Genomic DNA, 13,842 nt, shown 5'->3' with positions numbered 1-13,842 from the left:
GTCTGGGACCTGTTGGCTCAGAGGGTGAGGGCTAGGGCCATTCCCCCCAGAAATGTCTGGGAACTTGCAGGTGCCTTGGTGGAGTTTGGGGTAACATCTCACAGCAAGAACTGGAAAATCTGGTGCAGTCCACGAGGAGGAGATGCACTGTAGTAATGCAACTGGTGGCCACACCAGATATTGACTGTTACTTTTGATTTTGACCCCCCCCCTTTGTTCAGGGACACATTCCATTTCTGTTAGTCACATGTCTGTGGTACTTGTTCAGTTTGTCTCAGTTGTTGAATCTTGTTATGTTAATACAAATATTTACATGTTATGTTTGCTGAAAATACACGCAGTCGACAGTGAGAGGACATTTCTTTTTTTGCTGAGTTTATTTATTTGGGCTGCAATTTCTGAGGCTGGTAATTCTACTGAACTTATCCTCTGCAGCAGAGGTAACTCTGGGTCTTCCTTTCCTTTAGCTGTTCTCATGAGAGCCAGTTTCAGCATAGCTCTTGATGATATTTGCGTCTGCACTTGAAGAAACTTTCAAAGTTCTTAATGTTCTGCATTGACTGACCTTCATGTCTGAAAGTAATGATGGACTGTCGTTTCTCTTTGCTTATTTGAGCTGTTCTTGCCATAATATGGACTTGGTCTTTTACCAAATAGGGCTATCTTCTGTATACCACCCCTACCTTGTCACAACACAACTGCTTGGCTCAAACGCATTAAAGGAAAAAAAATGCACAACTTTTATCAAGGCACACCTGTTAATTGAAATGCATTCCAGGTGACTACCTCATGAAGCTGGTTGAGAGTGTGCAAAGCTGTGCAAAGCTGTCATCAAGGCAAAGGTTGGCTACTTTGAAGAATCTCAAATATAAAATATATTTTGATTTAACACTTTTTTTGGTTACTACATGATTCCATGTGTTATTTCATAGTTTTGATGTCTTCATTATTATTCTACAATGTACAAAATGTAAAAATGAAGAAAAACCTTGGAATGAGTAGGTGTCCAAACATTTGACTGGTACTGTAGCTTAAACTGATTTTTGTATTTTGCTAATTAGATTTCCGTGCAGGCATCGATCTTTATTTTTATTTTATTTTTATTTATTTCACCTTTATTTAACCAGGTAGGCTAGTTAAGAACAAGTTCTAATTTGCAACTGCGACCTGGCCAAGATAAAGCATAGCAGTATGAGCAGACAACACAGAGTTACACATGGAGTAAACAATTAACAAGTCAATAACACAGTAGAAAACAAAGGGGGAGTCTATATACAATGTGTGCAAAAGGCATGAGGTAGGCGAATAATTACAATTTTGCAGATTAACACTGGAGTGATAAATGATCAGATGGTCATGTACAGGTAGAGATATTGGTGTGCAAAAGAGCAGAAAAGTAAATAAATAAAAACAGTATGGGGATGAGGTAGGTGAAAATGGGTGGGCTATTTACCAATAGACTATGTACAGCTGCAGCGATCGGTTAGCTGCTCAGATAGCTGATGTTTGAAGTTGGTGAGGGAGATAAAAGTCTCCAACTTCAGCGATTTTTGCAATTCGTTCCAGTCACAGGCAGCAGAGTACTGGAACGAAAGGCGGCCAAATGAGGTGTTGGCTTTAGGGATGATCAGTGAGATACACCTGCTGGAGCGCGTGCTACGGAAGGGTGTTGCCATCGTGACAAGTGAGCTGAGATAAGGCGGAGCTTTACCTAGCATGGACTTGTAGATGACCTGGAGCCAGTGGGTCTGGCGACGAATATGTAGCGAGGGCCAGCCGACTAGAGCATACAAGTCGCAGTGGTGGGTGGTATAAGGTGCTTTAGTGACAAAACGGATGGCACTGTGATAGACTGCATCCAGTTTGCTGAGTAGAGTGTTGGAAGCCATTTTGTAGATGACATCGCCGAAGTTGAGGATCGGTAGGATAGTCAGTTTTACTAGGGTAAGCTTGGCGGCGTGAGTGAAGGAGGCTTTGTTGCGGAATAGAAAGCCGACTCTTGATTTGATTTTCGATTGGAGATGTTTGATATGAGTCTGGAAGGAGAGTTTTCAGTCTAGCCAGACACCTAGGTACTTATAGATGTCCACATATTCTAGGTCGGAACCATCCACGGTGGTGATGCTAGGCGGGCATGCGGGTGCAGGCAGCGATCGGTTGAAAAGCATGCATTTGGTTTTACTAGCGTTTAAGAGCAGTCGGAGGCCACGGAAGGAGTGTTGTATGGCATTGAAGCTTGTTTGGAGGTTAGATAGCACAGTGTCCAATGACGGGCCGAAAGTATATAGAATGGTGTCGTCTGCGTAGAGGTGGATCAGGGAATCGCTCGCAGCAAGAGCAACATCATTGATGTATACAGAGAAAAGAGTCGGCCCGATCGACCTTAGCAGGGTTGTATCTTGCAGGATCCTTGTACCAGGTTCCTATGATCATGAGTCAAGATCTTATAGGATAATTTTTTTGCACACAAACATCCATTTAGATTCTAGTTTATAGTATCTTTGATATGATTTGATATAATCAATTCTAAAATTACATTGAACATCCATTTCGAAGTTACATAAGCCAAACAAGTTCAATAATGATCAAAAATACTTTTTTTATTTGACATACAGGAGAGTGAGGGATAGACAGACCGATAGACAGGCAGAGGAAGGATAAGGGCTTGTGGGATGGTAGTCAGGGACCTGGACATCGCCGTGGCGACCAGCAGGTTTCCGTGGGCGGCCGGCTGCAAGTCCACATCCTGGAGGTATTTAGCTTTGACGGAGATCTTGGAGAAGTACTTCTTTGCCAGCATGCGTTTGTTTAACATTCCGAATGAACACCGCTCCATAGGCCTGTCCTTAGTCAACTGGGGTTGATACTTTAGACTTTCCCATCTAGCTAGTGGTATCAAAATCCATTACATAATATAGCCTATAATTATTCTGTCTCTGCTACTCTAATACTATCTATATATAGTTGTTAATATCAGTGATGTTTACTTAGTTACATCTGTTGGAGAAACTGGGCACTTCTGTATTTTAAACCCTCAAAAGAAAATCCTTCAAAATAACTGGTTCCTCTGTGTGTATGTTTACATTGTCAATGTTTATATATATTAATTGAGCATGTTTGGGATGCTCTGGATTGATGTGTATGACAGCGTGTTCCAATATCCAGCAACTTCGCACAGCCATTGAAGAGGAAAGGGACAACATTCCACAGGCCACAAGCAACAGCCTGATCAACTCCATGGGAAGGAGATGTGTAGCGCTGCATGAGATCACATCAGATACTGACTGGTTTCTGATCCACACCCTTACCTTTTATTTTTAAGGTACAGTGCCTTACAAAAGTATTCATCCCCCTTGACGTTTTTCCTAATTTGCTGAATTACAACCTGTAATTTAAATAGATTTTTATTTGGATTTCGTGTAATGGACATACACATAATAGTCCAAATTGGTGAAATGAAATGAAAAATGTTTTTTTTTAAATCTGAAACTGGAAAAGTGGTGCATGCATATGTATTCACCCCTATATGGAACACCTTGCTCTACAAAGTATTGACTTTGGGGGGGTGAATAGTTATGCACACAAGTTTTCATTTTTTAAAATGTTATTTCTTGTTTCACAATAAAAAATATTTAGCGTCTTCAAAGTGGTAGGCATGTTGTATAAATCAAATGATACAAAGTCCCCCAAAAATATTTTAATTCCAGGTTGTAAGGCAACAAAATAGGAAAAATATCTGTGACCGACAGATGCATATCTGTATTCCCAGTCATTTGAAATCCATACATTAGGGCCTAATGATTTTACTTCCATTGACTGATTTCCTTAAATGAACTGTAACTCAGTAAAATCTTTGAAAATATTGCATGTGGCGTTTTATATTTTTATTCAGTATGTTTTCTTGGTGTTTATCTTGAAATTGAATTTCATGATAGTTGTCTCATGGTTACACACTGGCACCAGGTCGCTCCAATGTATTTAAATGCAGTAAGTACAAAAACTCTTTGTATTTCACTAAGCAAGTCGGTTAAGAACAAATTCTTATTTACAATGACGGCTTACAATTGCCAAACCCTAACCCGGACGACGTTGGGCCAATTGTGGTTGGGAGTCCTGAAGAGGTACAGCTCCAGTCTGAGCTTGATAAACATATCAACAATCTGTTGGACCAATTTAATCCGCTTAATAGCCTCAAATGCAGAGAACTTGCCTACCAATTGGAACATCAAACCAACATCCCTGTCCCAGACAACTGGTCAAGAAATGGAAGAGTAAGTGATATTGAACAGAGAGATTTGTATCTGAATGTTGCCATACATTGAAGATGTATAATATACCACACCCCCTTTCCATGAATTAAACTTTGACCTACCAGAACCATCACCTACTGTCACAGGACACCATCACCCACTTGCCTTGAGGCGGTTCAACTTACCCCATACCCGAGGTAGACTGTGCCAAGAGACCACTTTTTTTGGACAAGCTATATTTTCTAAACTATTATGTCTACATAAATTCGGATTATTTCCAGGGATAGACAACATCCTGAAATATATGTAGATATCTATGTCAGAAAGAATACTACAGTATATTTCCCTTGATGTAGTGAAGCTGAATGTAAGGAATGGCTCAATTTACCCCATTCTTGTTTACTCACATTGGGTATGCCATCATTGCACTGTTACCAAATCACCTTAAAACAAGTAGGTGTAGACCTACATGTTTATGTGCTTACAAATTTTCATTTTGAGATAAATGTCCCCAAAATTATATTTGATGAATTCGGAAGTTCATAGAAACCCAATATAACAGTTACTGTATATCTCCTTGTTGAAGCTGTTCGGTCTGGGTCATATGAAATGACCTACACTTTGATCACTAGAAGAGCCTGGGCGGAGCAGATCTGTTAGAAGAAGTGAACCTCCACGCACGAAGCAGCCAAGGTGGGCTGCTCTGAGGTCATGATGTTGTTACTCAGACACAGAGGTTGGGTCAACCAGAAAGATAACCAGGGGGTGACCCCATTGGGTGTTGCTGCTGAATGCACCCATGACCACATCCTAGACATTCTTCTTAACCATGGTAGGTAACCAGTGAGATAAAATTGTCTCGGAACGTTAATGTATCTATCTAGTCCTAGGCTCTGTGAGTATCCAGAGGTCTTGTCTTGTAAACTTGCCTCATGCACCGTTGTATGCTGTCAGCTGGGGTGACTTTGTTTTCTAAGTTTCCCATAAGGAAGCAGGGTCAATTCCCAGGCTTTAAGTAGGGAGAGTGTTCTGGAGGATACCTTGAGTGCCTTGAAGATGTTGATACCTGTTTCCACCAGAAAGGCTAGCAAACTCTGTGGCTAAAGCCTGATTCACTCTGCAGCTGATGGCAACCATTTTGATTGTCTACTCAGAAAACGGCTTTGAAGTTAATGCCCTCATGACCCCACGCCTCTCAGACAAGTGAAAAAGCACATTAAACTTTGCTGTGTCCAACGGGGACATCTTATGCATCGAAATGCTACTGAACGCAGGAGACAAACCTGACCTGGACCACCTACACTGCGTCCTGGTGGCGTTGAGAGACAGGACGAGATGATGATGCGTCTGCTGTCTAACAACGGCTATGACACTGAGAGGTGCTTCACTTATAACCATGACGACAGCTTGAGTATGAAATGTGCAGAGGGAATCCCAGTAAGTTGTCAACCATTTTTGCATTTTTTATCTTGTGGAAAGTTTTTCTAAGCTTCTCTAGACTGAGTGACAAACAAAATAGTTTCCAATCTTGTCTTTCCCTTGTGCAGTTTAGTGAATTCATGAGTCTCTCCTGCCTCATGCACCTGTCTGGGAGTGTGGTGCGCATTCATCTGGATTATGTTAGTCACGTGCCTATCTGTTCACAATTCAAACTCACTCTGGAGAAGCAGAAAGAATGTTCTTACATATAGTGCCTTCAGAAAGTATTCATACCCCTTGACTTATTCTACATTTTGTTGCGTTACAACCTGAATTCAGAATGGATTAAATCGATTTTTCTTCTCACCCATCTACACACAATACCCCATAATGACAAAATGAAAACATGTTTTTAGGCATTTTTGCTAATTTCTTGGAAACTAAATGCAGAAATATCAAATTTAAATAAATATTCACACCCCTGACTGACATGTTAGAATCACCTTCAGCAGTGATGACAGCTGTGAGTCTCTCTGGGTAAGTACCTAAGAGTTTTGCACACCTGGATTGTACAATATTTGCAAATGATTCTTTAAAAAGTTCTTAAAGCTCCGTGAAGTTGGTTGTTGATCATTGCTAGACAGCCATGTTCAAGTTTTACCATTGGTTTCCAAGCCCATTTAAGTCAAAACTGTAACTAGGCCACTCAGGAACATTCAATGTCGTCTTGATAAGCAATGCCAATGCATATTTGGCCTTGTGTTTCAGGTTATTGTTTTGCTGAAAGGTGAATTTGTCTCCCAGTGTCTGGTAGAAAGCAGACAACCAAGTTGTTTCTTTAGGATTTTGCCTGTACTTAGCTCTATTCCGTTGTTTTTTTATCATCATATCATCAAAAACTCCCTTGTCCTTGCCGATGACAAGCATACCCATAACATGATGCAGCGGTACCCAGTGATGTGTTGTGTTGGTTTGGCCCAAACAACGCTTTGTATTCAGGACAAAAAGTGAATTGCTTTGCCAAATCTTTTGCAGCTTAACTGTAGTGCCTTATAGCAAATGAGACTTATTATGTGACTTGTTAAGCACATTTTTACTCCTGAACTGATTTAGGCTTGCCATAACAAAGGGGTTGAATAGTTATTGATTCAAGACATTTCAGCTGTTCCTCTTTTGTTAATTTGTAAAAAACACAATTCCACTTTGACATTATGGGTTTTGTGTGTAGGCCAGTGACAGGAAATCTCAATTTAATCAACAAAATGTGGAAAAGTTCAAGGAGTTTGAATACTTTCTGAAAGTGCTGTATGTGATGTTCTGTGTATTTTCAAATACAATGATTTTACTATTCTACATTCACCATTTAAATGGAATATATCACATAAAAAAAATGTGCTGTTATATTACTTGTGTTTTATTTTTCTTCCTTTTTACCCAGGGAACCCCCGATCACTGAAGTCCCTGTGCAGACTGGAGGTCAGGAAACAGCTGACATTGAAAATAATGAATGACTCCATGATCTTGAGCTCTGACCTTCTCTCTCAGACTGAAGAGCGAGTTGATGTACAGGGAGAATGATCTGTATGGCCGAAATGTTGGGAGAAGAGACACCAGTGAATTTCCCGCCATGCCACCTTACTGACTATGGAGCTTGTATTTGTTTCAATTGTTGAGCATATTGTGCATTTCTGTTTCACATGGTTTTACATATGTTTTTAAGCTTATTAAATGTTTTACATTACATTTCATATATTTTACTTTTGTTTTTTTCCTTTTTTAAGTGCAGGATAAAACAAAACATGCCACCTGTTGGCAAACCAACCACACAACATTCATAAGCAACAAATTCAAACAATAAAAGACAAAACAACACTAAGAAACAATTGTGACAATAATGATACAGTTAGCTCCTTTACGGTGCTAGCCAGGTTGTGAGCTTGGGCTAGGAAAATTAAATTAAATGGGTGCATCGTTTCAGACCTGTACAGGCCATCAGAGATGCACCCAGAAAAAAATATATAATAAGGAATAATGTATCTCCTCACATCTAAAATAACCATGTTGGAATATCAGATTACATATAATGATTGCTTATGTCCAATAAGGTGTCTCCCAATCCTGGCCCCGGTGGCACAAAGAGACGCACACCCCTCTCCAACACACCCGGTCCCCACCAACCAACTCATCTTACCTTTGATTGGCTGACTCAAGTTTTTATTTATTTATGAATTTGTTTGGACAGGGACATTGCACACAAAAAACATGTCTCAGAAGTGAGATGCGTTGCACCAGATTTAACTAACAGCTAATTTACATCTGCAATGTTTAAGCGCTAAGGGATGTTTTACATTAGAGATTGGATAAAGACTTCTTTCTGTAAAATATCAGCCATAAAGCAATAAGTAAAGTATGGATGTTTGATAATCATCCTTTAAAAGTGAATTTATGCTGCAGCTATTGCAGTTCTGATGAAGCTTCTGAGAGATCCTATTCCGTTTCAGCACAATAGTTTGAGCCATCTTTGTGTCTCCAGAAAACAAACTACTGGATTTCTTTCTAAATGTTAATCAAATGTTAACCCTACCCACCAGGGAGCTCTTCAAGCCCATTTCATGGTCTGCCAGAGAAACCGGATCTGATGTGAACAATTATCTTTCTGACAAGTCTAATATTTGCCATCTGGTATGAAAACTGTCTCTATTCATTAAAAACTCTGTCATTATTACTGTTGACATTATGGACTATAAGTGTATATAAGACACAACATTTGGATGTTGTGGTATGGCCTGCATGCTAAACACACGACTTCAACAAGAACAGGTGACACCTAATGTGTATGTGTGCGTTGATCGAGAGGGAATTCAGTTCAGGCATGACAATAATTGCACACTACAATCTCTCCTGCTAGGCTGGGTAGTTCCCGTAATTTCAACAGAACTAGATTACACAGGTTAGAATTAAAATCTGCCTGACTGATGAATAGGACAATATATCTAATAAAACAGAAAATGTGGTTCAGATGTTTCTGGAGCCACGTGCTAACATTGCTATTTCCTCTGAATATATGGATCCAGACAACATGGATGAAGATAAACTACTGAGCATTCGAGTCCAAAAAATAATAATTGTCACCTTTAGAGATTGTCACCATGATAAATGTTCACTTCTGAAAGTACTGTCCTGCATGTTCAACAACACTGTCATTGTTGAGAGCAAAATTATATGAACAACTAACATTATGCCTGCTTAAACATTAAACAGGATCTCCTCTGCTCTGATATTCTCTGTCATTAACATCTGAAGATCAAAAAGGCCATGGAGCAAGGTGAGTGTTCTGATTACTGAGGTCATGTAAACATCATATTCACTTTTAGTGTTTGACGTGAACGATTGACCAGCTGGATAGCCATTTTTGCAACATGATATTACGTTTGCCCTCTAAATGAATGCACGGCCCACACAAAGCAATCCATGGCTGTATATCTCCCACTACTGATGTAATGTACAGTATGCAAACAAGAACAATGTAATTAAGTTGCTAAGCGACTAGAAGTATCACAGAGAAATAAATCATTAATAATAATTAACAGGACAAATATGAGGGGGCACGTGCCCCCTATGGGCATGACGCCTCTTGCTGACAAACTTATGCTCCTGTGAAAAGTGGTCATTCATTTGGGTACATTCTCCACAAAGGTGACATACTCCCACTACAGAGCTGCCAGAATTTCCAGCAGGCTTCAGTGAGGCAGGTGACAGGGGCTGGTACACTCTGCACAAGACAGCTGTCCAACCTCTGCTGCAGGTGCTGGAGATAGTGCTGTATGGTAGAGTATTACAGAGAAATCACCTCCTGGGCGTATCTAGTCTCCGTCAGTAGAGTATGTTGTAAGGGTTGTGGCTACGGTTGTGGCTACAGCTGTGGCGGTCACAAAATTTTGTCAGCCGGTGATTGTCAAGCAAATAACTCAATCTCGCGGTAATTGCCCGTTAATTAACATAAACACATTTATCATCTCCTGGCTTCCACACATAGCCTGCAAGTGAACATCTACATTTGAAAAAGTCTAATAAATGTAGCCTACACCTTCACAATAAATCTATTATTTATTTTAGACAGGTCTAAAGAAGCGTATGAAGAAAATTTAGAATAGCATACTCTGAGTTGTCCTTATGTTAAGTCCTGATCTGGCTATGTCATATGGCTGTGGACTACAGTTGTTAATTTAGCAGACAAGATTTGCTTAGAATTCAGTGGCATTATTTTATATTATTTTATAGTATGAAGAATACAATTGAACAAAGCTGAATAAAATAGAAAGGATATTTTCTCCAATTATTTGAGGGAGTGCGCACATGCAGCTATTCTGTGTTGAGAAGTTAACAAAGAAATAGGTACTCCTATATGCTTAGGTTAGAGTTATTAATGTAACTTTAGTTGTTCTACAAACATTGGGCTATATGTTTTGATTTTTAATACATTGTAAGGCTGCATGATGCGACTCTAATGATGATTTGAAAAAAATTGTTTGAAAGGCTAGAGCTCTGCTTGGTTTTGCTCAGGCTGTACAAACTTCATCAGTCTCTCATTCACAATTTAACAACTCGAATTTCCCGGCGGCATTCCCTTTGTGTGGCCATAATGCACCCTAAAAAAATCCATGCCCTTTGTGGCCAGTGGCCTTTGTGCTCTTGGCCTGAAGTGCTGCGTTGTACCCTTCTCCCTAAGTGCTGCGCGCTCCGAAGCACCTCTCATTCACATGGCTCTCCATCATGTGATCGGGTCTTACGCAACTGCGGAGTCCTTATCCAATTCTGAGGTGCATATTGAAGATATTGGAAGAACTGGGTACATTTAGTTTTTGTCAGCCAAAAAGATGAGTAGGCCTAACGAACAGAAAAAGCACTAGCCTATGTCAATCTACTATCCCCATGGTACAAAAGTTGACCTATTCTATTCTGTGGGAGAAATAAATATTCCAAACATATTCTGGGACAGTTGTGGCATGCAATAGATCCCAAATTTATACAACCAAGCATCAAAACACTTTTTTTACACAATTTGGCTGACCCAACAGATCAGAACTTTTAGCTTAAAATGTTGATAAACTATTAGGCTATTTCTTCACATTATAAGTGCTCTATAATTGAAAATGTTCAATTAGCGGGAAAACACCATTATCAAAAGTGACCACAAATGCGATTGTCACGACTTCCGCCGAAGTCGGCTCCTCTCCTTGTTCGGGCGGCGTTCGGCGATCGACGCTATGGCTTTCTAGCCATAGCCGCTCCATTTTTCATATATCCATTTGTTTTGTCTTGTCCCATACACACCTGATTTTCATTCCCTAGACATTCAACATGTATTTAGCCCTCTGTTTCCCATCATGTCTTTGTGTGTAATTGTTTGTTTGGTATTGTGGATTATTGTCGGGCGCTTTACTTTTGTCATGTTCCGTGTTTTTGGCACGTTATTGTTTTTACGTGCTGTGTATTTTGGAGCGGAATTAAAGTGCGCCTGTTCACTACACTCTGCTCTCCTGCACCTGACTTCGCCACCCGTACACACCTTTGACAGAGATTATGCATGTAATCCTTTTATTATAAAGGTACATTTTTATGGTGAAAATAATCTTCCCCAAACTCACACGCTGAATATGTATACCAGTTAGGCTCTACACCCCTTGTAAAGCAGATTAATTTGCTTAATTTTAAGACGTTATTTGGCCACTTTAGTTGTGATGCAAACCGTATCAAAATATATAGGCCTATGGGCTAGGCTACATGAGGTGTGCAACTATGATTCGAAAAAGTCACACAAAAAAGGCATTGTTTCTTGCCTTAAGCTGGGCATCATTCACAAGTGATAATATATAAACCACATGTGACAGGCAAATATTATCACCCATCAGAATATTCTTGATTTAATCTTGTCTTTACATATACTAAATAATATATGTGTGAAATTTGTTTTGATTTAGAATGGACCATTATCATGTACCTGTCTCGAAACAGGGGCAACAGAAAAAATACGTCATCTATGCACTTAAATAGTGAATGGAGGAAGCTTTTCCCGTGCTGCATTTTCCTGCCAGCCAGGTAGGCTATACTCCTGTTGTAAAGATAAGCAATGTTCTTAATATTAGGAAAGTTGAGAATTAAATTTAGTAGGCCTAGCCTATAGAAAGCTGATGGGATCCTCCTCTTTTCAGTAGAGGCCATCACTCTGTAATCTTGCGCAATTGCATAACCTATAGAAATGTTGGGCAACATGGGCTCTTATGAAGTGTTTGATTAGATTTCCGATTTCATTTGCATTGATGTCAGAGTGATTAGAGGTGCAATAGAGTGATGAGTACCAGGCAATTAGCAAGGTTGGTAGGCTACTAATGACCATCATCAGCAGCAGAGCTTGGAGAAGCCTAATTACCGTGACTCGTGACAGCCAGTAAGTAACACAGTCACCGCAACAACCCTAATTGTTGGTTTCGATTCCCGCTGAGGCACCCCTTTACGGAAAATGTATGGAGGCATGACTGTAAGTGGCTTTGGATAAAAGCATATGCTAAATGGCATACATTATTATGGACTGGGTATCTAATTAATCTACGACCGTGGATATTTACTGATTTAGAGACCACATGACTTGGACGTGCCCCTAGTATGAGGAACTGGTTCATGATCTCTTGTGTTGTTTCCAGCAGCGTCTTTCAAGTTGGCCCTGGAGGAGAAGACAATAGAGCGAGAAACATTGCTACCTCTATCAGCTATGGCTGGTCTGGTGGATGATAAAGATGCTACTTGACCATGGAGTGTCTCCGCATGGTTTTATTTGGTCTCCCAAGTTTTCTGAGCAAAAAAATTAAAATACAATAAAATACAAGTATTCCCATGCATAATAGAGAGACATGTGATTGTATACAAATGTAAGCAAAGTTTGAAATTATTATGTTTAGTCTAACATATCTGTTTGAGCTTCTTCCTGTTCATTTGCGGTCTACAAATGATTTGTAATTATGTTTCAGCCCCCCGACCATCCGCTCAATGAAAAAATCGTCCCGCGGCTAGTTGATGATCCCTGGTATAAAGTCTGTGTCCTTGGCATCACAACAAGTATCATTGTTGGAATGACTCTTAGTATATTATTCCCCTGCTAATCAACATTTGTTGTTTTTCCCAGTCAGCTGTTAGATTTGGGTTGTAAGAAATGGCATAAGCCCTGATCACGAGAGGAGCCTGTGAGGAGCACGTCTGTTTGAAGTCTGTCTGAAGACTGCAGCAGTCGATTGCCATGCATGAGGCGGGCAAGGTGGTATCATGGAGCTGTTGTTGGAACATGGAGGCCAGGTCTCTGAGGCAGTTCAAGACAGAGTGACTACAATGGCCATTGCAGCAGAGTACGCCCACTCAGGTTCTTGAGATCCTTATTCATAATGGTGAAATAACAACAGCTCCATCTTGCCCCCTGATAGGCTAGATGGAACTTTCAACATATTGCATAAACCAACTCAAACCCTTCAGACTCACATGCCCATGGGGTAAGGTGTGCTTTGGTTTTTACACCGGATAAACCTACTGGAGTGTACCCCAAAGCTCAGTTGTCCTTTCCATACAATGCTGCAAATAACCTCTTAACTGAAGGGAATTCTAAATGAGTGAAACATTCTTGAAACACTCTTCCAAAAGTCATTAAACAGCCTTAGTGTAAACAGTGCTATCAACAGATGACAGCCTTTGTAAACCTGTGAATTCCTCGCACTTAATGCAGTTATAAATAGCTGGACATTTTCACCCGACTCAATAAGACTAATGCCTTGGAGCACTGATGCACACAGCTTGACAGTGTGCTGAGAGACCAAACAAACTACAGCATGGATCACCATGAGGCTGTCAGTTGAAATTTGTAAAATTATTAGGACAGAATAAAATAATAAAAAAAGTCCATGACCCCAAAGAGTAAAGAAAGGTACTGATTCTAATTCAAATAGACTACAATTTGCAGTGAGATAGGAGAGTTGTGAACTGTTATGAATAACTGGTAAGGTGTGAGGATCTTCCTACACACTCAATGTGACCCCCATCAAAATCGATACTGCTCACAAACAACTACACCAGCCAAGCTATTTTTTTATTTCCTCTCTCTCTCTCTCTCTCTCAAAAAAGGAAGTACCAG

The 13,842-nt window shown here is 40.0% G+C and overlaps 1 pseudogene; it reads left to right on the top strand.

The window, feature by feature from the left end:
• Positions 1–2,672: 2,672 nt before the first annotated feature.
• On the top strand, positions 2,673–12,474 carry LOC149983919 (uncharacterized; annotated as a pseudogene).
• Positions 12,475–13,842: the final 1,368 nt, after the last annotated feature.

This window comes from Oncorhynchus mykiss, chromosome 4 (assembly GCF_057628025.1).
Source record: "Oncorhynchus mykiss isolate SJ-2025 chromosome 4, ASM5762802v1, whole genome shotgun sequence".
Classification (NCBI taxonomy): domain Eukaryota; kingdom Metazoa; phylum Chordata; class Actinopteri; order Salmoniformes; family Salmonidae; genus Oncorhynchus; species Oncorhynchus mykiss.
The sequence above is the reverse complement of the archived record's forward strand: the minus strand, read 5'-3'. Positions and strand labels throughout refer to the sequence as shown.